The 22,054-nt window shown below is 47.6% G+C and overlaps 1 protein-coding gene across 5 annotated transcripts in view; it reads left to right on the forward strand.

The window, feature by feature from the left end:
- Positions 1 to 22,054, forward strand: part of TBL1X (transducin beta like 1 X-linked) — a 247,955-nt gene that overhangs the window by 82,556 nt on the left and 143,345 nt on the right. For all 5 annotated transcript variants that reach the window (XM_027534937.1, XM_027534941.1, XM_027534939.1 and 2 more), the window contains exon 2: positions 12,942 to 13,015. The gene's annotated coding sequence lies outside the window, so the exon portion shown is untranslated. The remainder of the gene's footprint in view (positions 1 to 12,941; positions 13,016 to 22,054) is intronic.

A 22,054-nucleotide genomic window follows, 5' to 3' on the forward strand; every position in this document is an offset into this window, starting at 1 on the left:
GAGGAAAAGGGGACGACAGAGGATGAAATGGCTGGATGGCATCACCGACTCTATAGACATGGGTTTGGGTGGACTCTGGGAGTTGGTGATGGACAGGGAGGCCTGGCGTGCTGCGATTCACGGGGTGGCAAAAAGTCAGATATGACTGAGCGACTGAACTGATACATATATCCCTTCTCTCTGAAACCTGCTTCCACTCTCCCATCCTAAGTCTCCAGGTCATCACAGAGTCCTTGGTGGACTCCCCTGTGTTATACAGCAGCTCCTCATAAGCGATCCATTCTACACACGGTAGCACAGATATGTATATATGCTACTTTCTCCATCCATTACTTGGGATAACTTTCTGATGTCCTAAATACTGAGGCGACATTTGCAGAAGAACTTAGATCTGTGAATCGGAAGGTGTGTGTGCTTGCCTGCGTTTTCAGATTCTGTTCTTGAATGAGCTGATCGTTGCCATTGGTGTCCTGGATTCTGAGGTGTTTATGTAAGCACAGAGTCGAATTGAATCGTCTTCCTAAAGGGATGATCTTAGAGGTGTGTCGTTAAACGAAATTGAGGACCATACTGTTGAGCTTTCCAGGTGAGGCGGGGAGGGAGTAGGAAGTGTTTGCAGATGACAGAAACGTCAATGCCGATGCCATATGCTGCTCAGAAACCTGTACGACGATTTCAGCCAGTAGGTGACATGTCTTGTGCTTGACAATTACATTTAAGAGGACTGCCTAGACATGAAACCTGAAGCAAGAAGCAGTGTGGTAACAAATTCAGTCAAGGCTTAAAAATGGTCCACATCAGAAATAAAAAAGAAAGTTCACTTAATGGCTCATTGCAAAATGTGGAGAGGGTGCTTTGGGAGATGAGGAGAAGATTAACTAGGATTGTTTTGTACCCTGTGGAGCACTCACAGTGTCATCTGTAAACCAGAAACCGATGTCTTACCTGAAGGTTATTTTTACCGTTTGGTGCGGTCTCTGTGTAGAGATCGTAGTGGCTGTTGATGGACAGTTTGCTGAACACGAAAAAGGTCGTGTTATCCTGATGCTTTAATATATCCTCTTTAAGTGCTGTGATTCGCTTTCTCTTGTTAAATAAAATTTCATGCCACAAAATAAAATTGCCTGCCAACATATTCTGTGTCACTGGTAGATAGCTTATTAAAGTTTGTCATGGGCCTGTTTTTTTTTATTTTTTTTTCCTGTTGATAGTAGCTCTGGATGGTTACAGAATTAGAAGACCAGTTGGGTCTGTTCTGTTACCTGTCTCGTACCATGTTTTCAGGTGACAAGTCCTGTCGTAGTCTCTCCGTGTGAAATTTATGTGGCCTATCGTGGTGTGAGTTGGGAAAGCACTTTTCATTTGTCACGGGTGACGTGTGTATGGTTCAGCCTGCTGTCGTGGTGCTGCTCATTCAGTCTCCAAGTCATGTCCAATTCTTTGCGACCCCATGGACTGCAGCACGCCAGGCTTCCCTGTCCTTCACTCTCTCCTGGACTTTGCTTAACCTCATGTCCATCGAATCAGTCATGCTATCCAACCATCTCATCCTCTTCTCCTCCTGCCTTCAGTCTTAACCAGCATCAGGGTCTTTTCCAATGAGTCAACTCTTCGCATCAAGTGGCCAAAGTATTGGAGCTTCGGCTTTAGCATCAGTCCTTCCAGTGAGGTAAATGATGCATGTGTCTCTATATCAATATATATGTGCTCATACATGTCAGTACAGTCTCGCAGGCATTGATTTTGCCAGTTCTACAAGCATGAAATACTTGTTATTAGTGTCATAATGCACTGAGGAAGAAATCATGTTTATATAAATGTCTTGGTTAGTGTCCGTATTTGAATAACTCATACTTTTAACACTGAGCTTGTAAAAAAAATCTACAAGCATAATAAAATGTCACTTTGCAGGACGGAGTGCATATTAAATGACTTACCAGAAGAGTAGATGAAGAAAATATGTTTCCCTGTTGATCCTTAAATTTAAAATGAGCCATGTTTCCTGAATTCTTATTTCCCTATACCTGAAGTGCCAGTGCTAGGTACAAGGGCTTCCCTTGTAGCTCAGTCAGTAAAGAGTCTGCCTGCAATGCAGGAGACTTGGGTTCAATCCCTGGGTCTGGAAGATTCCCCTGGAGAAGGAAATGACAACCCACCCCAGTATTCTTCCCTGGAGAATCCCATGGACAGAGGAGCTTGGCGGGTACAGTCCATGGGGTCGCAAAGAGTCGGACACGACTGAGTGACTTGGACTTCACTTCGCTGGAATGCTAGTATGGTTGGGTTTCTTCAGAGTTGAAATAAGAGGAGTGACTTTTTTTGCATGGCGATCCTACTCTTTGTTGTAAATGCACAGCTGTGGCGTGTGCCGGCTGTGTTCTGTTCTGGACTTTCATAAAAAGGTTCCCAGTGGTTCTGATCAAACAAGACGCTGGGCAGCTTCGTGGCGGGCTGTCCGGTTTGATTTTCCTCTGTTTTCTGATCATAGATGGATGCCAGTTTGTGACGATTGTTGAATGAGTGAATGAACGAATGCATAGAGAAGGCCTTTGCCAGCTGCTCTAGTTTCTGTCCCCTGGAGCACCCATCTCGAAGCAGCAGTGTTTTTTTGCTAGAACACGTGTAGAGAACCGTGTTCTCTTGCCAAGTGTGCTGAGATCAGGGCTCCATGACAGCCATCAGGGTGGCGTTTGAAGAAGTTGCCATCTGCAGCTTACCTGTTATCTCTCCCTTGTGTTTTATTATTTTTAACGTTTCGCTTCTACTTTATGCTGTGATGCTGTGAGTACGATACAGATTTCTCTTTTCTGAGAAATACGGAGGCGACCTGGGCTTTCCTCGTGGCTCAGATGGTAAAGAATCTGCCTGCAATGTGGGAAACCTGGGTTCGATCCCTGGTCTGGGAAGATCTCCTGGAGAAAGGAAAGGCTACCCACTGCAGTCTTCTTGCCTGGAGAATCCCATGGACAGAGGAGCCTGGCAGGGCTACAGTCCATGGGGTCGCAAAGAGTTGGACACGACTGAGCGACTTCATTTCCTGTCTCCCCCTCAGGAGAGAGAGGACCCTTGGCTGCCCTATTTATACATCAGGTATAATAAAACATCATCTTAGGAGCAGATGGTTGCTTCTGCTTGTCTGACGTCATGCTGAAAGGTCCTCCAACTCTTCTGAGGAAGGAGACCCCTACGGAATTACATCCTGGGACCTCATGCTGGAAATCGTAACCGAGGGGATTTAGAAATTGCTCGCACTTTTTTCTTCTGTGTTTATTTTCATCTTACGGTCGATGCTAAAGGCACTGACCTTCCTTGGTTGCCTTCTTTTCCTCTTGGTCGTCATCTTTAGGTTTGTGCCATCACACATGGTAGCCCCCGGCCATGTGTGACTCTTTAAACTTAAATTAGTGAAAAGCAAATTCCATTTAAAGTCAACGCCTCAGTTGTACTGTCCACTTCTCAACTGCTCAGTAGTCACACGTGGCTAAATGAATCCCCGTACTTGTCTGCATGCTCTGCTGTGTCTGACTCTTTGCAAGCCCGTGGACTGTAGCCCGCCAGGCTCCTCTGCCCATGGAATTTTCCAAGCAAGAATACGGGAGTGGGTTGGCATTTCCTACGTCAGAGGATCTTCCCGAACCAGGCACTGAACCTAGGTCTCTTTCGTCTCCTGCACTGACGGGCAGGTCCTTTTCTACGAACGCCACCTGGGAAGCCCTTACCTCCCAGTGAAAGTCACTCAGCCGTGTCTGGCTCTTTGTGACCCGATGGACTATACAGTCCATGGAATTCTCCAGGCCAGAACATTGGAGTGGGATTCCCTTCTGCAGGGGGTCTTCCCAACCCAGGGATCGAACCCAGGTCCTCCCGCATTGCAGACGGATTCTTTACCAGCTGAGCCACCAGGGAAGCCGAAGAATACTGGAGTGGGTAGCCTATCCCTTCTCCAGGGGAACCTCCCAACCCAGGAATCGAACCAGGGTCTTCTGCATTGCAGGTGCATTCTTTACCATCTGAACTAGCGGGGAAGCCCTTCACTTTTCAGATAGGATGTAAATGAATACCATACTGGGCAACAGAGATACGGTGCAGGAAGTTTTGTCAGACACATGAGAGATCGTTATTCAGATTTTGCCTGATAAGTATTCCAGGGAAACAGAGGGAAGCGGGGCAGAGGGAAGGAGGGGAATCTCCAATCTGAAGAAGACAGAAATTTCAAACCAAATAGAAGAGAGAATAGAAATTAAGCGTATCAAAAATTACTACTTGAAATCTCATCAGCATTTCATTGTGGAAAATCAAGGATAAAGGCAGCGTCTAAGCACTTTTTTTTTTTTTGGATGGAAAAGAGTCATAGGAAGGGCCTGGAATCAGAATGACATCATATTTCTTAACTCGGAAAACAGACTGAGCTTAGAATTCTATGAAAATTTATTTTCACTCAGACTTTTGCGTTCATTCCCTCACGGGTTGTTAATTCAGAGTAGCATAAAGAGATTTGTCCATACTCAGGATTATCAGTAGGCTTTAAGGTTCCATACTTCACTTCTCTCAGGAAGCTGCTGGAGAATATGTTCCATTGAAAGGAGACAGTAAACCAAGAAAGGGGGGAGACTTGGCGTCCCTGAAACAGAAAGAGGCGGAAAGAATTGTTACGATGCTGGTGGTGTGATCTTGTGGCATCTGGTCTCAGCAGGTCTCACTCTGACAAGTATAGACTGGAGCAGAGTCCAGAAATTTCAGGAGGAAGGTCTGGTGTGTGTATATATTTGGGGGGTCAGGAGAGCAATGGTTGCGGTGAACTTAGAACTGCCAGGTTGTCTGAGTGAAAAATTGAAAGACGGTGGAGGGTTGTTGGGGGAATTATCAAAGAAAAACAGAGGCAGCCAAATCATCCCAGGAAAATTAAAGAGTTAGACCGAAGAAAGGCATCATAACCCTACCGCTTGCTTGCCTGAAAGTGCCTGTTCCATTGTCAAAATAGCCAGTGTAGAGTTTATATGTAACCAAAACATGTTACACTGTTGGAAAAATGTGGAAGGGTAAGCCAGGATGGGTGGTGGGAAGTTCAGTTCAGTTGCTTAGTCATGTCCAACTCTTTGTGACCCCATGGACTGCAGCACACCAGGCCTCCCTATCCATCACCCACTCCAGGAGTTTACTCAAACTCATGTCCATTGAGTCGGTGATGCCATCCAACCGTCTCATCCTCTGTCGTCCCCTTCTCCTCCCGCCTTCAATCTTTTCCCAGCATCAGGATCTTTTCCAATGAGTCAGCTCTTCACATCAGGTGGCCAAAGGATTGGAGTTTCAGCTTCAACATCAGTCCTTCCAATGAATATTCAGGACTGATTTCCCTTAGGATGGACTGGTTGGATCTCCGTGCAGTCCCAGGGACTCTCAAGAGTCTTCTCCAACACCACAGTTCAAAAGCATCAATTCTTCTGTGCTCAGCTTTCTGTATAGTCCAACTGTCACATCCATGCATGACTGCTGGAAAAACCATAGTCTTGGCTAGACGGACCTTTGTTGGCAAAGTAGTGTCTCTGCTTTTTAATACGCTGTCTAGGTTGGTTGTAACTTTTCTTCCAAGGGGTAAGCGGAATTTACAAAAACAAAATCTTTATCCATATGTGAGAAGACCAAGTAAGTGATCTCTAAAGTTGATAGGGTATCTTGTACAGCAGTTTATTTAGAATCATGTGAGTCCATGCCGGGGAATATTGCCAACTGTAGAAACAATTCTGTGATTCAAGTGTGGTTGCTTTGGAGAGCAGAATTGGGGAAAGATGCTGCTGAAAAGGTTGCAGCTGAGATGAGAAGTCTTGCTTCACCTGCAGTGTGCGTATTCTGTTACTTTGAAAAGAATAAACATGATACAGAGTGTATACCTTCTGCAGAATTATAGCGATGTTAGTATGGGGACTTCCTCAGTGGCCCAGTGGCTAAGGCTCCTCCTTCCCAGTCCAGGGAGCCCCGGGTTAAATCTCCCTTCAGGAACTAGATCCCACATGCCTGCATGCCACGACTAAGACCTGGCACCACTAAATAAATAATTTTTTTTTTTAATTTTTAGTATGGTTCAAATGAGGATTTCTCAGCCGTGGCGATATTGATGTTTGAGACAGATATTACTAGCTGTTTATGAAGGGAGATGTTCTACGTGCTGTAGGAGCTTTAGCAGCCTCTCTGGCCTCACTCGATGCCAGTAACATCCTTCCCAGAGTCCTGAGGACTGAAAACGTTTCCAGACATGGACGTGTCCAGTGACGGTGGCTGGGGGAGGGGAGGGCAGGGGACACAATTAGCCCCATTGGAGAAAGCACAGATTTACAGGATTAACCATCTGGTAGGTTCTTGTGACTCGATGGACGTGAGTTTGAGCGAGACCCGGGACTTGGTGATGGACAGGGAAGCCTGGTGTGCTGTGGTCCATGGGGTCACCAAGAGTCAGATACGACCGAGCGACTGAACTAAGCTGATGTTTCTAGTGAGGTGGCTGAACCTAGAGCGTGTTATTCAGAGGAAAGTCAGTCAGAAAGAGAAAACCGAATGTCGTGTATTAAGGCGTGTGTATGGCTTCCCTGGTGGCTCAGATGGTAAAGAAAGCGTCTGCCTGCAATGCGGGAGACCCAGGTTCGATCCCTGGCTCGGGAAGATCCCCTGGGGAAGGAAATGGCAACCCACTCCAGTACTCTTGCCTGGAAAATCCCATGGATGGAGGAGCCTGGTAGGAATCTAGGAAAGTGGTACCGATGAACCTATTTCCAAGGCAGGAATAGAGACAGACTTGTGGACACAGCGGGTGAAGGAGAAGGTGGGGTGACCTGAGACAGTGGCACCGATAGATACACAATACCACCATGTGTCACCCGGGTTGCTCAGCTGGTAAGGAACCTGCCTGCAACGTGGGAGAGCCCGGTTCGATTCCTGGATCAGGAAGATCCCCTGGAGAAGGGAAAGGCTACCCACTCCAGTATTCTGGCCTGGAGAAGTCCACTGGACTCTACAAGTCCATGGGGTCGCAAAGAGTCAGACACGGCTGAGCGACTTTCCCTTTTCACTTTCATGGGTAAAATAACTAGCCTCCTGGGAAGCTGCCTGTATAGCGCAGGAAGCCCAGCTCTCTGTTCTGTGATGGGTTGGGGTGGGGTAGGGGGATGAGAAGGAGGTTCAAGAGGGAAGGGACATACGTATACTAGGGTTGAGTCTTGTTGTTGTACAGCAGAAACTAACACAGTGTCGTAAAGCAATTATCCTCCAATTAAAAGTAAATTTAAAAAAATCTAATATGGACTGAATCATCCGAATATATAAAAAGCACTGGGCGGTATTGAAAGTGCAGGAAACAACAGCTTCATCATACAGAACCTGAACTCTGCAAGTACGTACCAAATGAAGCGGTTAGAATTCTCTGGCGTTGAGACCCCTCCCGCCGGAATGTATCTGAGCTGCTGGGGCTCAGCCAGGTTAATTTGGGCTCTCTTTAAAAAAAAAAAAAAAAAAAAAAAAGGAAGAAGAGGACTCGGGAGGAAACTGCAGCTCCTGTGTCATGCTCAGTGGTTTCGGAAAACATATTTTACATTTTTCGCATTTTTTTTTTTTCATGATGGTACAACTAGAGTTTCTCCAGGGTGAACATGTTAATCATTATGGCAACTTCAGAAGAGGGGAAAAAAATTGCTTTGGATGTATTTCTGTGCTCAGGTGGCTGTGGAACACAGATGAATTCCTCTTCACACCCGTCTGCCGCCCACCCCGCTCTCTCCACCAAGTCCTCCCAAAGCAATCCCTTTGCAAATTCTTGGTTCAGTTCCCTGCAAGGTGTTTTCCCTTAGAATTTACCAAGGAAGTCAACAGGAAAATGGTTCCTCCGATTTTCCTTTTTGATGTGGGTGAAACCTCATAAATAATTTAATACCCTCATTTCACAGCTGAGGAGTCTCTGGTCCGGAGAGAGTTTCTTGTAATTAATTAGGAGCAAAGTGAGGCTTGTAAGTCTGTTTCTCTGTCTTTTTTTTTTTTTTTTAACTTTTTCATTTTTTTTTTTTTAACTGAATATATGTGCATAGTAGTTTGGTGGAAGGAAGACAGAATGGAGCGGTGGATGGTGCATGGGTTACCTTTTGTCAGCCCTTTGATAGAGTTATCCCTTGGACTGCAAGGAGATCCAACCAGTCCATTCGAAAGGAGATCAGTCCTGGGTGTTCATTGGAAGGACTGATGTTGAACCTGAAACTCCAGTATTTTGGCCACCTGATGCGAAGAGCTGGCTCATTGGAAAAGACTCTGATGTAGGAAAGGGTTGAGGGCAGGAGGAGAAGGGGACGACAGAGGATAAGATGATTGGATGGCATCACCGACTCAATGGACATGAGTTTGGGTGGACTCCGGGAGTTGGTGATGGACAGGGAGGCCTGGCGTGCTGCAGTCCATGGGGTCGCAAAGAGTCGGACACGATTGAGCGACTGAACTGAAACTGATAAAGAGTTAAAGGGTTCTGAGCACTGTCTGCCAGGAGGGTGGGCCCTTTCTTGTAAGCTTAGACAACACGTGGTTGGGGGGGGGGTAAAAAAAGAGCAAGACTGGAGGTTCCTGAGGTGCCCTTTAATCCCAATTTCTGGTGGTTCAGATGTGTTCCTTCGAGAGGTAGGGGGATTTGGGATGGTTTGAGAGCAAGTCAGAAAACAGCTTGGCTCTGGTCCTCTGCTGAAGCTCCAGTACTTTGGCCACCCAATGCGAAGAACTGACTCATTGGAAAAGCCCCTGATGCTGGGAAAATGGAAGGGGGGAGGAGAACGGACAACAGAGGATGAGATGGTTGGATGGCCTCACCAGCTCAGTGGACAGGAGTGTGAGCAAGCTCCGGGACTTGGTGATGGACAGGGAAGCCTGGCGTGTTGCAGTCCATGGGATCACAAAGAGTTGGACACGACTGAGCAGCTGAACTGAACTGGTGCCCTGCTCTGCCGGCTCTGGTCGTGGGGTGGCCTTGGAGCCAGCATGCTCCACCAGTAGCAGCTGTTCTTATGCTGGGTGGCCCCAAGACTGAGGTTGGTCTATGCTGATTGGGCGGTGGGGGAGAGGGGGTCTCTTTCCTGTGGTCTGTGGGGCCCCCTTTCTCCCCCGCCAACCAGCCCTCCTGTACTCTGCTGTCGGCATTCTCTTTTCCGAGCACCCGCCCTCTGACATTTTGGGAGACTTCCATGCCCTCTGCTTGCGCCCACCCGTTGACCTCCAGTACCACTCACGTGGCGGCCGCTTGGCCGCTTTACCTTCCTCTTCACCTGACTCCTTGCGGCAAGGGATGCTGCCGCCTCCGTGAAGTCTTCCTCGGTTTCTTCCGTGCAGAGAGCAGATGCAGAGAAGACGGTGTGTGTTTGTCCTTGTCGTCCTATCAGCCACGGGCCCCCACCTCCAGTCCTCTGCCTCAGCGGCAGTTACTTGCTAAGTCTTCCCCCGGTAATCTGAGTGGCGGCTGTCACTAGAAGCCAGGAACACCGAACTGTCTGTGGTTTTCATCCCGCATTGCTACGCTCTTGTTTCTCTGTCTCACTGGCCAGATCCTCCTCCTCTGGGTTCGGTGGTGGCCTTTACATTTGTAGAAATACCGTTGAATCTATTCTTTGTCAGATTCTTTCTCATGATAGGTTATGAGAAAGATATTGTAATTCCCCGTGCTGTGCAATTTAGTTGTGTATCCACTTTATATATATTCATGCTGCTACTGCTAAGTCGCTTCAGTCGTGTCCGACTCTGTGCGACCCCAGAGAGGGCAGCCCACCAGGCTCCCCCGTCCCTGGGATTCTCCAGGCAAGAACACTGGAGTGGGTTGCCATTTCCTTCTCCAATGCATGAAAGTGAAAAGTGAAAGTGAAGTCGCTCAGTCGTGTCCGACTCTGTGCGACCCCATGGACTGCAGCCCACCAGGCTCCTCCATCCATGGGATTTTCCAGGCAAGAGTACTGGAGTGGGGTGCCACTATCTTCTCCGTTATATATATTCATAGTAGTGTGTATATCTTAATTCCGAATTCCTCATTTATCCCAACCCTTCTTCCCCCTTTAGTAAGCATCCGTTTGTTTTCTGTATCTGTGAGTCTGTTTCTGTTCTGTAAAGAAGTTCATTTGTATCATTTATTTGTCCTTTTTAAAAAATTGTTCTTTATTAATTTTCTGTGCTGCACAGCTTGTGAGATCTTAGTTTCCCCCCTTACCAGGGATTAATCTGGGGTCCTGGGCAGTGAGAGTTCAGAGTCCTAACCACTAACCACTAACCACTAGACTGCCAGGGTGTTACATTTTTTTTTTTTAGACTCCACGTAAAAGGGATGTCATATGATATCACTTAACTTCAGTCGTGTCTGACTCTCTGCGACCCCATGGACTGTAGCCCACCAGGCTCCTCTGTCCATGGGATTCTCCAGGCAGAAATACTGGCGTAGGTGGCCGTGCCCTCCTCCAAGGGGATCCTCCCGACCCAGGGACGAAACCCAGGTCTCTTGCGTCTCCTGCAGGCAGATTATTTACCAGTGGTGCCACTTGGGAAGCCTTAGTGTGATAATCTTCAGATAATCTCAGCGGGGTGACCGTGCTGTCCAGGGGATACTGGGCAGCGAGAGTCAGTTTGGTTGTCACACCCTGGATGGATGGCAGGATTCCTATGGTGTCAAGTGGATAGGGCCTGAAATACTGTTCAGAGTCCTTTCACATGGAGCACAGCCCCACATCCCCACCCCAGAGAATTCTTGCATGCCTGCTGAGTTGCTTCGGTTGTGTCCAACTCTTTGCGACCCCATGGACTGTATGTAGCCCACTGGGCTCCTCTGTCCATGGGATTTCTCCAGGCAAGAATACTGGAATGGGTTGCCATGCCCTCCCCCAGGGCATGTTCCCGACCCAGGGATCGAACCTGCATGTCTTAACGTCCAGTGCATTGGCAGGTGGCTTTACCACGAGTGACCACGAGAAGCCCACCACGTAGGGTGATCTGGTCCCAATGCCAGTACTGCTGAGGTGGAGAAATCCCACCCCAGGTGTGTCCCAGCCAGGCCCACAGCTCCAGGGGTCACAGTTGAAGTGAAGTGAAGCGAAGTTAATCACTCACGTATGACTCTTTGCGATCCCGGGGACCGTAGCCCACCAGGCTCCTCTATCCATGGGGTTTTCCTGGCATACTGGAGTGGGTTGCCATTTCTTTCTCCCGAGATCTTCCCGACCCAGGGATTGAACCCGGGTCTCCCGCCTTGTAGGCAGATGCTTTACCGTCTGAGCCACCAGGGAAGTCCATTGGTTACACAGACCTAACTCTGGGACTGTGACCTCTGCCACCCGCTCAGACGTGTGCCATCACCTAGTTAAGAATCCGCTCAGAGAGTGGGAGAGCCAACAGGGGTTTCAGGAAAAGTTCACACCTTCAAAAGCTTTTGCTCTCTCCTCTACTCTGACTTCCCAAACATCCCACCTTTTGCTCGAGCTCTGAACCTGGACGGCATCCTTACTGCTTCTGCCCCCGACCCCAGCACACACGCGCTGACCTGTGCATGCCCCGCGTCTCATCTCCAGGACATCGCGGACTCCGTGCGTCTTCTCTCCACCTCCGTGTTCCCCTCCGGCCCTTTGCGAGCTCCCCCGTGTTCCTCTGCAGGGCGAGAGCTTCTCTAAGCCTTTTGTCCTGAGAATGATGGGAGCCCTGAAGGGTTTTATTTTAAGTGGGGGGATGGTCAGATTTTCTTCTGTCCTTCAGCCTGGTGCCGGGTGAAGAGAGACCGAGGAGGAGGAGTCAGGCTCCTTTCTGAGGCTGCAGAGTCCTCCGTGCCCAGGATCCACTGTCGCTCGCTTCTGCAGCACGGTCACCCGGCCCCTCCTCCCGTGTCCCCGTCACCCAGGTTGCTATCGCCACTGGACGTTTGCGCTCGTGGGCTGCCTTCCTGCACGTTCGAGGGCTCCCTCCTCACGGTGCCCCGTCTCGGCCCACCGTGTGAGCTCAGCTCCGTGTCCAATGGTCACTTCTCCCCCACTACCAGTTCTCTTACATGGTCTTGGGCGTTTTCTTACTAGTTAGTTGCCAATGTTCCGTTCTCGCTGAGATCCCCCCCTTCTCACCGTCCGGATACTTAAGTGTCCCACGACCGCAGACATCGTGTTCCCTGATGCCAACAGCAGCATCGCCGAGCGGCGTCTGCTCTTTCCACATGTCTGGACGCGGAGTTCTCAGTGAGAATGTGCCAGGTTGCATCGAATCGAGCGAAAAATAACCTGTGTTTTTCATTTAGTGTGTTTTAGGGTGCTTAGAGAACAGTGAGAGCTGGCTAGATGCTCTAGCTGGCTAGATGACCGCTCTTTGAATCTCTTACTTCTGGAGCACTGTGGACTGTGCAGAGATAAGTGAGATGTGTCTCGTGTTTTGGGGTGATTGGAATATCTAGTGAGGTGATCATAACTAGTTTGAGATTGAGAGTTTTGAACAGATTGCCTGTGAACAGGCTCACTGTATGCACAGAGACGAAACACTAAATTTCACCAACGATGGTTGTCCACCATCTGACACTGTTAATGTTTCCGCTTCCTAAGACCCCCCTGCTTCAGAAAGCTGCGTAAGTCTTTGAATGGTCGAGAATGTAGTTGAGATGTTTTTGTTGACTTTTTTTGTTTTTGAACGGCCACAAGGGAGATCTGGCAATTTTTATTGAATTCACCAGGATCTATTTTCCAGATTGTATTGTAATATTTACTGCATTAAAAAAAAGATGTTAAAAAATACTAGGTGTGATAAAGTGCAATTTGTTGTTATTTAGTCACTAAGTCGTGTCCAACTCTTTTGAGACCCCAGGGGTTGTAACCCACCAGGCTCCTCTGTCCATGGGGTTTCCCAAGCAAGAATACTGGGAGTGGGTTTCGTTGACTTCTTTTTTTGCCTGATGTTGGATGTGTTTTTGTTGACAGGTAACCGAAGATAGAAAACAGGCCTAAAAATAAATCCCAGAAGGAAGACGAGATTTGCCTGCATTTGTCTCTGAGTAAGTAAAATTGTAAAATGGATTTCTTTCTTATTCTATAATGAAGTATCCTGTCAACTGGTCCATGTTTTTTAAAAAATTTACTATTACTTATTGGCTGTATGTACCAGAAACAGTAATTTCTCAAGATGTTTTGTAGTAGTTGATTTGGTAACCAAAACATGCTGTGTATCTGTCTGTGTTGGCACTTTGTGATAAACTCCTGTTTCGCGGAGCGTTTGGAAAGTCAGAAATTTTAGGAAGGAGAGATGGAGATGGTTATTGTGTGCTTTTGCAAGACGCATCATTTCTTTCATGGTCTCTCATTCCCGAGAACATTGCAGGTACTTATTTTCCCTCGGATGGCTGATTTATGAGAAACAGAGGTGTGTGCGTGTGCGTGTGTGTGTGTGTGTGTGTGTGTTTTTTTGATGCTTGTCTTGTATGTGTTTGGAAACGACAGACATCCACTGCCTAGTTTGTGGTCCAGACAGAACTTTCCATAAACACCTTGTTGGACAGCATCGTGAGGCCATGTGGCCTGTGCTGGGGGCACCTGGGGAGGCGTTTTCCTTCCGTCCGAGCCCCACGTGGACTGTCGTGAGAGCATGGAGAACCCAGGCAGGGTTCCTAGAACGGGGACCTCTGGAGTCTGGAGCCATCATCTTGGCTGCTGTATTTCACCCAGCTTGCAGCAAGGCCCGGGTCTCACCCAGATCAAGAATTTCCTTTTCAAGACCCCCCTTTTATGAAAGTCTTCTGTTTCTGGGGTGACTGTTCTCTGAATGTCTTACTTCTGGAGCATTGTGGAGTGTGTGGAGATTAAGTGAGTTATGTCTCGTGTTTTTGGGGAAGGCGTTACAGGTCTTAGAAAGCCGTGGCATAGATGGGTGTCCCATGGACGGTGCAGACGTCTCCTGCTGTGGGAATTCCCAGGAAGGATCTACTAACCTGCCTTGCAGCCGCTGAGGAAGCCTGGACCTTCGTCTTGAAGGGGAGACTTGGACGGGCTTTGGTGGCGTTTGGGATCTCAGTGCATAGTGAAGATATGCATTCTAGATGGGGGGCTCTATGGGCAAAGGCGAGAAATGAGCAATAAGATTTTTTTTTTCCTGTTTAAAGGGAAAACTTGATAAGCCAGCCTGGTGCAATGCAGGGGAGTGATGGGGGTTATTGTTTAGTCGCTCAGTCGTATCCGACCCTTAGTAATCCCGTGGGCTGTAGCACGCCAGGCTTCCCTAAGGAAAAGGCAAGGGCCCTGACGTTAACCCTGCCTGCACAGCGCCCAAAGGAGTCTGATTCTGATTCTCTTAGCATCAGAGCTGCTATCTCCCTTTACCTAGACACGCCTGGGGTCACATACCCATCAGTAACAGATGGGCTTCGTGTAATTTGAAACGATATCATAGGTGACCTTTTGAACCAGCCACCCCCAGCCCCCTGGGGTGAAGAAAGAACAGTAAAGCATGGCAAGATACTTACATAACAACTCGTCTGCCAGCCACGGCCATATGGTATTAACAACTTGATCACGTTGTTATTCACATAGCCGACAATTCGCCCATTCAGAGTGTACGCTTCCGTGGTTTTTAGAATATTCACAGAGTTCCGCACCCATCGCCACAACTGATTCTAAACCATTTCTTCACTCCCCAAAGAACCCCATGGAGCCATGAGAGCTCACTCCTTGTTCAGGCCTCCCCCAGTCCCCAGCCACCGCCTGTCGATGGTCAGCATCTCTGGATTTGTTCATTCTGGATGTTTCGTGTAAATGCAATCACGCAGAGTGTGTGCGCTTCGTGGACGGTTGGTTTTTCACTCGGTGGAACGTTTTCAAGGTTCAACGGTGCTGTTGCATTCGTTTTGATTACCAGACCCCATTCCATTGGGTGAATAGCCCACGTTTGGTGTATCTGTTCATGAGTGAGACACTGTTACTTTTGACGATTTCTATTTTGAAATAATATTAGGCTCACAAGACGTGGCAAAAACATGTGTGTGCGTGGTCTGGTGCTTCAGTTGTGTCCCACTGAACACATGGGATGCCATGAAATGTATAGCCTGCCAGGCTCCTCTGTCCATGGGATTCTCACTGGAGGGAATTGCCCACGGCCTCCTCCAGGGGATCTTCCCAACCCAGGGACTGAAACCACAGTCTCCTGTACTAGCGCCATCCGGGAAGCAAAAAAAAAATAGCAAATTGAGGTCTAGGTCGTCCCCCGCCTTCCCTGGTCTTTCGTGAAGATACTGTGTTATCAAAAGTAGGAAACTGACAGCTGCAGTTTTGCGCTGATGCAGCCCTGGTCTTCATTTTAGCAGTTTTGGGGTGTGTGCCTGCGTGCATGTGGACAGTGTGTGAGCTATAATCATACATGGAGCTTTAAGTAACCCCCACCGTAATCCAACACAGAAACCGTTCCATTGGCACAGGAAAACCCCCGCGTGCCCCCACTGCATGGTCAGCCTCTGTGGCTCCTGGCAGCCACTGACTTCTCCGGCTCTGTAATTTTGTCCTTTCAAAAATGATCTTTCTGCCATTAGGGTGGTATCATCTGCATGTCTGAGGTTGTTGATATTTCTCCCGGCAATCTTGATTCCAGCTTGTGGATATTTCTCCCTGCAATCTTTATTCCAGCTTGTGCTTCATCCAGCGCAGCATTTCGCGTGATGATGATGTTGTTCAGTTGCTTGGTCATGTCCAACTCTTTGAGACCCCATGGACTCCAGGCTTCCCTATCTTTCACCATCTCCCAGAGCTTGCTCAAACTCATGTCCATCAAGTTGGTGATGCCATCCAACCATCTCGTCTTCTGTCGATCCCTTCTCCTCTTGCTTCAATCTTTTCCAGCATCAGGGTCTTTTCTAAGGAGTCAGTTCTTCGCATCAGGTGGCCAGTGTTGGAGCTTCAGCTTCAGCATCAGTCTTTCCAATGGATATTCAGCACTGATTTCCTTTAGGATGAACTGATTTCCTTTAGGATGAACTCCTTGCAGTGCGGTCCAAGGGACTCTCAAGAACCTTCTCCAACACCACAGTTCGAAAGCATTAGTTCTTCAGCACTCAACTTGCTTTGTAGTTCAATTTTCACATCCATGTATGACTACTGGAAAAACCATAGCCTTGACTCGACGGACCTTTGTTGGCAAAGTAATGTCTCTGCTTTTTAATATGCTGTTTAGGTTGGTCACAACTTTGGCTGTACTCTGCATATAAGTTAAATAAGCAGGATGACAATAAACAGCCTTGATGTAATCCTTTCCCAGTTTTGAAACTGGTCCATTGGGGTGAGGTGTGGCCTACTATAAGGGGATGGGTAGCCTTTTCTCACCAACTCTTTTCTGTTCATAAAATCCTAAAAGGGCTCAGAGGACTGCATTTTGGAGACATTCCCGGTAGAATTGTTGATGGTTAGAACCAGACACGAGCAGGGGCAACTCAGCGTGTTCTGTGAATCTCATCTGGACGGTCCGCCGTGTTACAGACCAACCCGGTTGCAGGGCTTTTTCATACTAAGGTATGGTACAGGCAGTGGCACGGGTTGGAACATGGGTATTGTTTGGCAGGCTTGGGGTGCCATGGGCTAGACGTTGGGTGTTGCTTATTTGTCTTATCAGAAGCCATAAAGCATCCAGCTGCCCTGGCAACCATAACTAGCTGATTGGAAGACGTGAATTCCACATGGATAATGGTGTAGTGCAGTTTCATTTTCTGAGGTCTCCCGCTGATGAAAGTGCGTGATGAGATGCTGTTTGTCAGCGTGATTCAGCCCTTGCTTCCAGTCTTCGCTTGAGGTTTATTCAGTGTTCTTTTCGTCCAAACAACCTTTGCCTTGTTGAATCCCCAGAACACAGACGTAGAGCCCCACTGACATGCCCTCCCTCCAGGTTTTCAGGAAAAAACCCACTTCTCTTGAGAAACCACTTCTTTCCTCTCAAACCCACAAAAACTCATGCTGTTGACAGGGGCATGCCCTCAACTGATGGATCGGGAGTCTAGTGAGTCTCTTCTTCACGGAACTTGATGCAAATGGACATTGTGCTGTGCTAAGTCGCTTTAGTCGTGTCCAGCTCTGTGTGACCCCATGGACTGTAGCCCACCAGGCTCCTCTGTCCATGGGGATTCTCCAGGCAAGTATACTGGAGTGGGTCTATTGCCATTCCTTCCCTTCTCCAGGGGATCTTCCCAACCCAGGGATCGAACCCATGTTTCTTATGTCTCCTGCATTGGCAGGCTGGTTCCTTACTGCTTAGCACCACCTGGGAAGGTATAAATGGACACTGAGTTCCGATTAATTAAAATTCAAGAATAAGCTCTTGAAATTGGCTGTAGCTTCTGGTTGTAAAATGGCCTGAAGGTGATGGCAGGTTTCTTTTCATTTCTGACATCTGTTACTACTTCTGACGCTTAAACCAAATCAGAGAGTGTTATTTTTCTTAGTATTACCTTTTGGTTTTCTTCGTAAACATGGGCGGTTCCTGAAGATCTCTTTCTTGAGGACAGGGGTTCTCCCCTGGGGGCAGTCTTTTAACCCGCCCTCAGGACACTTGGCAAAGTCTAGAGACATGTTTGGTTGTCACATATGATTGATTTGATGGGAAGGAGTGATCCTGGCATCTGAGAATGCTGCCAAACACCCCACCATGGACAGGACAGCCTCTCCCACCTTCTCACATACCAAAGAATTATCTGACCCCAAATGGGCTTCCCTGATGGCTCAGTTGGTAAAGAATCCACCTGCAATGCAGGAGACCCCGGTTCGATTCCTGGATCAGGAAGTTCCCCTGGAGAAGGGAGAGGCTACCCATTCCAGTATTCTTGGGGTTCCCTGGTGGCTCAGCTGCTAAAGAATCTGCCTGCAGTGCTGGAGACCTGCATTCGGTCTCTAGGTTGCGAAGATCCCTTGGAGAAGGGAAAAGCTACCCACTCCAGTATTCTGGCCTGGAGAATCGCATGGACTGTACAATCCATGGGGTCGCAAAGAGTCGGACGTGACTGAATGGCTTTCACTTTCACTTTCAAATGTCGGTAGTATGAGCTTGGCTGGTTTAGGATTTGCCCCCAAACTTGGCATATATTGAATATTGCCCTTCATCATGTTTCACAGTAGGTTAGCGACTATTGGCATTGGCTCTGAAGCTCTGTGGTAAGGAGTAATACCCTTTGAGTCTTCCTATGATGACTCTGGGGCTTCCCAGGTGGCTCAGTGATAAAGAATCTGCCTGCCAAGCAGGAGACGTGGGATTGATCCCTAAGTCAGGAAGATCCCCTAGAGAAGGACATGGCAACACACTCCAGTATTCCTGCCTGGAGAATCCCCTGGACAGAGAGGAGCCTGGTGGGATATGGTCCATGGGGTCACAGAGTTGGACTCGACTGAGCACGCATGCACACACACTCTCATGAGGACTCCAATACTCAACATGACTATACTCTTACAAATGAATATACTTGGGTTTCTGTTCCTAAATATTGTTGTTCGTCACAGGAAGAACTACATTTTTGACAATGTGATCATATGGATAACTTCATAAGCCTCAGTTGGATTCTTTGTGATTTATAGTCTGTTAAAAAGGTTGCGTAATTTTCTTAATGGTCAGTAGTAATTCTAAATCTTATTACTTTGAATACTTGTGGGGAGTTCCCCGGTGGTCCAGGTGGTTAGGACTTGGTCTTTTCCCTTCCAGGGATGCAGGTTTGACCCCTGCTTGGGAAATAGATTCCACAATGTGTGCCATGAGGCCACCAGGGGGAAAAAAAATTGCGAAATCCTCCACATTTGTACTTTTATGAGACACCCCTGTGCACAATTAGCAAATTTTTAATGGAGTCCTAAGATGAAGTTACAGTCCAGAAAGCTCTGTCTGAAAGGTCATGCCTTCACTTAATGCCTATTTAAGTCAGATTTACAAAGCATTATGTTTTACAGTGATAAAATATGCATAACGTATGATGTAGCATGCTAACCATTTTTCCCCATTGGGTTACAGCTTTATTTCCTGTCTTAACCATTTTCAGATGCATAGTTCACTATCACTGGGCTTCCCTGTGGCTCAGATGGTAAAGAATTCGCCTGCAATGAGGGACATCCGGGTTTGATCCCTGGGTTGGGAACATCCCCTGGAGAAGGGAATGGCAAGCCACTCCAGTATTCTTGCCTGGAGAATCCCCACGGACAGAGGATCCAACGGAGTCACAAAGAGTCAGACATGACTGAACGACTTTCACTTTCACGGTCATTAAGCACATTCACCTTGTTATACAGCCATCACCACCATCCACGTATAGAACTTTTTCCATCTTCCCAGGCTAACATTACATACGCATTTCAACAACTCTCTATTCCCCTCCCCCAGCGCCTGGCACCCACGGTTCCGCTTTATATTAACATCTCTGCAGTTGAGACTTCTAAGCACCGCACGTAAATGGGATCACATGAGATTCGTCCTTTTGAGCCTGTTTAAGTTGAAATGTCTTTGCGGTTTAATGATGGGGTAGCTTGTGTTTTCCCTCTTGTGGCTAGATAATGTTCCATCATGTGTGTGTGTGTATGGTGGTTTGGTTACCCCACGGATGGATAGTTGAGTGATCTGTGAAGATATCTTTTAAAGCTGGGTCCCATGACTTCCCTGCCGGTCCTGTGGCTAACACTCCACGCTCCCAAGGCAGGGAGGGGTACGATCCCCAATCGGGGAACTATATCGCATGCTGCAAGGAAGGCCCAACACAGCCCATGCAATAATACATCAATTTTGAAAAAAGAAATAAAGAAGGGGGGGGGGTCCTTTTATATCTGGCCTGTGGCCACTCTTTTGACCTAGAAAGCAATTCCAGGAGGCGTGTGGGGTCCATGGTATGATACTCACATGGAAAAACTCCAGAATCTTCTTTTATATTCTTCCTCAAGTGCCTTAATGCACTCTTCTGCTGATTTAGGAACTGTCTTCTGAGATGAGTTTCTATTTGTTCATCCCACCTGCCTCGTTCCAGTCGGCCTCCACAGGAATGACCCAAAGAAGAAACATTTGGGTGCGTAGCAGGCGTGTTCAGAACTGGGCCCTGTGCCGGCCGACATCTCCCGTGCTGCTTTCCAGTGAGATGGCTTTCTCCTGAGCTATATTTAAAAAAATACGTAATTTTACTTATTCATTTATTGTTTAACTCTGCTGGGTCTTCCATTGGGCTTCCCTGGTGGCTCAGCTGGATCCTCAGCAAGAATCCTCTTGCACACTGTTTACAATTGCCAGGACATGGAAGCAACCTAGATGTCCATCGGCAGACGAATGGATAAGAAAGCTGTGGTACATATACACAAGGGAATATTACTCAGCCGTTAAAAAGCATACATTTGAATCAGTTCTAAGGAGGTGGATGAAACTGGAGCCTATTATACAGAGCGAAGTAAGTCAGAAAGAAAAACACCAATACAGTATACTAACACATACATATGGAAATTAGAAAGACAGTAAGGATGACCCTATATGCGAGATAGCAAAAGAGAAACAGATGTAAAGAACAGACTGTTGGAGTCTATGGGAGAAGGCGAGGGTGGGATGATCTGAGAGAACAGAATGGAAACATGTATATTATCATATGTGAAACAGATAGCCAGTCCATATTCGTTGCATGAGGCAGGGTGCTCAGGGCTGGTGCAGTGGGATGATCCTGAGGGCTGGTGCAGTGGGATGATCCTGAGGGATGGGATGGGGAAGGGGATGGGGGGAGGGTCAGGATGGGGAACGCATGTACACCCCTGGCTGATTCATGTCAATGTACGGCAAAGACCACTACAGTATTGTAAAGTTAAGTAGCCTCCAATTAAAGAAAAAAAAAAAAAATACAAAAATGTGGTAATACCAAAAAACAAAAAAGGAATCTGCCTGCAGTGTGGGGGACCTGGGTTCGATCCCCAGGTTGGGAAGATGCCCGTGGAGAAGGGAAGGCCGACTCACTCCAGTACCGTTGCTGTCCGGCCTTGCTTTCCAGCTGCAGAGATCGGGGCCTCCTCTCTGTAAAGCTGCGGTGCACGGGCTTGTCACTGCAGTGGCTTCTGTTGTTGCAGAGCTCAGTCTCTAGAGTGCTGGGTCTTCAGTAGTTTTGGAGCACTGGTTCTCAGGGGCATGGGCTCCAGAAGTTGGGGTGCACAGTCTTAGTTGGTCCATGGCATGTGGGATCTTCCCAGGGCCAGGGATCAAACCCATGTCTCCTGCATTGGCAGGCGGATTCTTCACCACTGAGCCACCAGGGGAACCACCTCTTTAGGAGTTGACCACAGCCCCAGAGAGGGATGGGTGGATGTCCCCTACTGCCCCCTGACTCTGCCTTCCTGTTACCACCTCCTTTGCCTTCTCTGAGAAACTGTCAACTCTGGTGCTGTGTGTATACACTTTTGAGACACTTTGCAATCAACATGATGAAGTGTTTATGTGAAAGGGTTCTTGATGATTCCGAAACGGGTCTATAACTCAAGCATCATCTACAAAAAAATAAAAATCAGTGCTCTATATTGGGATCTGATTTTGTCCTGACACGGTTATTGCAATACTAAAATCCTCAAGCAGTTGCTGTTTGCTGACAGGGGTACACAGCAATGTCTTTCAGCTCGGATGAGCTTAGAACTTCATACAGAGCAGTTGAAATGAATTTCTTTTGACACTTGGTTGCCGAGGAGGAACCCAGAATGGATGTGGAGGTTATCTGTTCGTCTGTCACAGGTAAGGAGGGCATTTGAGTGCTGCATGCTAGGATTGGGGCAGGATACTGGTTTGCCAGGGGTGCCACACAGATATTTGGTCTGAGTTTTGGTTTGGGGTGGAAATTGTAGGGTGCAGACTTGGGGTCTTGACAGAAGTGCATTGGAATAGTTGAAAATCTGTTAAATAATGTGTATTCTGTCTGGCAAGTTACCTTACTCAACGAAGTGCTCTGGTAGCATCTTTGGGTCTTTTAAAACACACAGCTATCTTTTATTTATTTATTTATTTATTTTTCAAACTAAATAAGGCGCTGCGGTCGGCTTTTTATTTTGTAAACCTGAAGCAAAGCTTCGTCGGTAAGGCAGAT

The sequence above is a fragment of the Bos indicus x Bos taurus genome, chromosome X, assembly GCF_003369695.1.
Source record: "Bos indicus x Bos taurus breed Angus x Brahman F1 hybrid chromosome X, Bos_hybrid_MaternalHap_v2.0, whole genome shotgun sequence".
Taxonomy (NCBI): domain Eukaryota; kingdom Metazoa; phylum Chordata; class Mammalia; order Artiodactyla; family Bovidae; genus Bos; species Bos indicus x Bos taurus.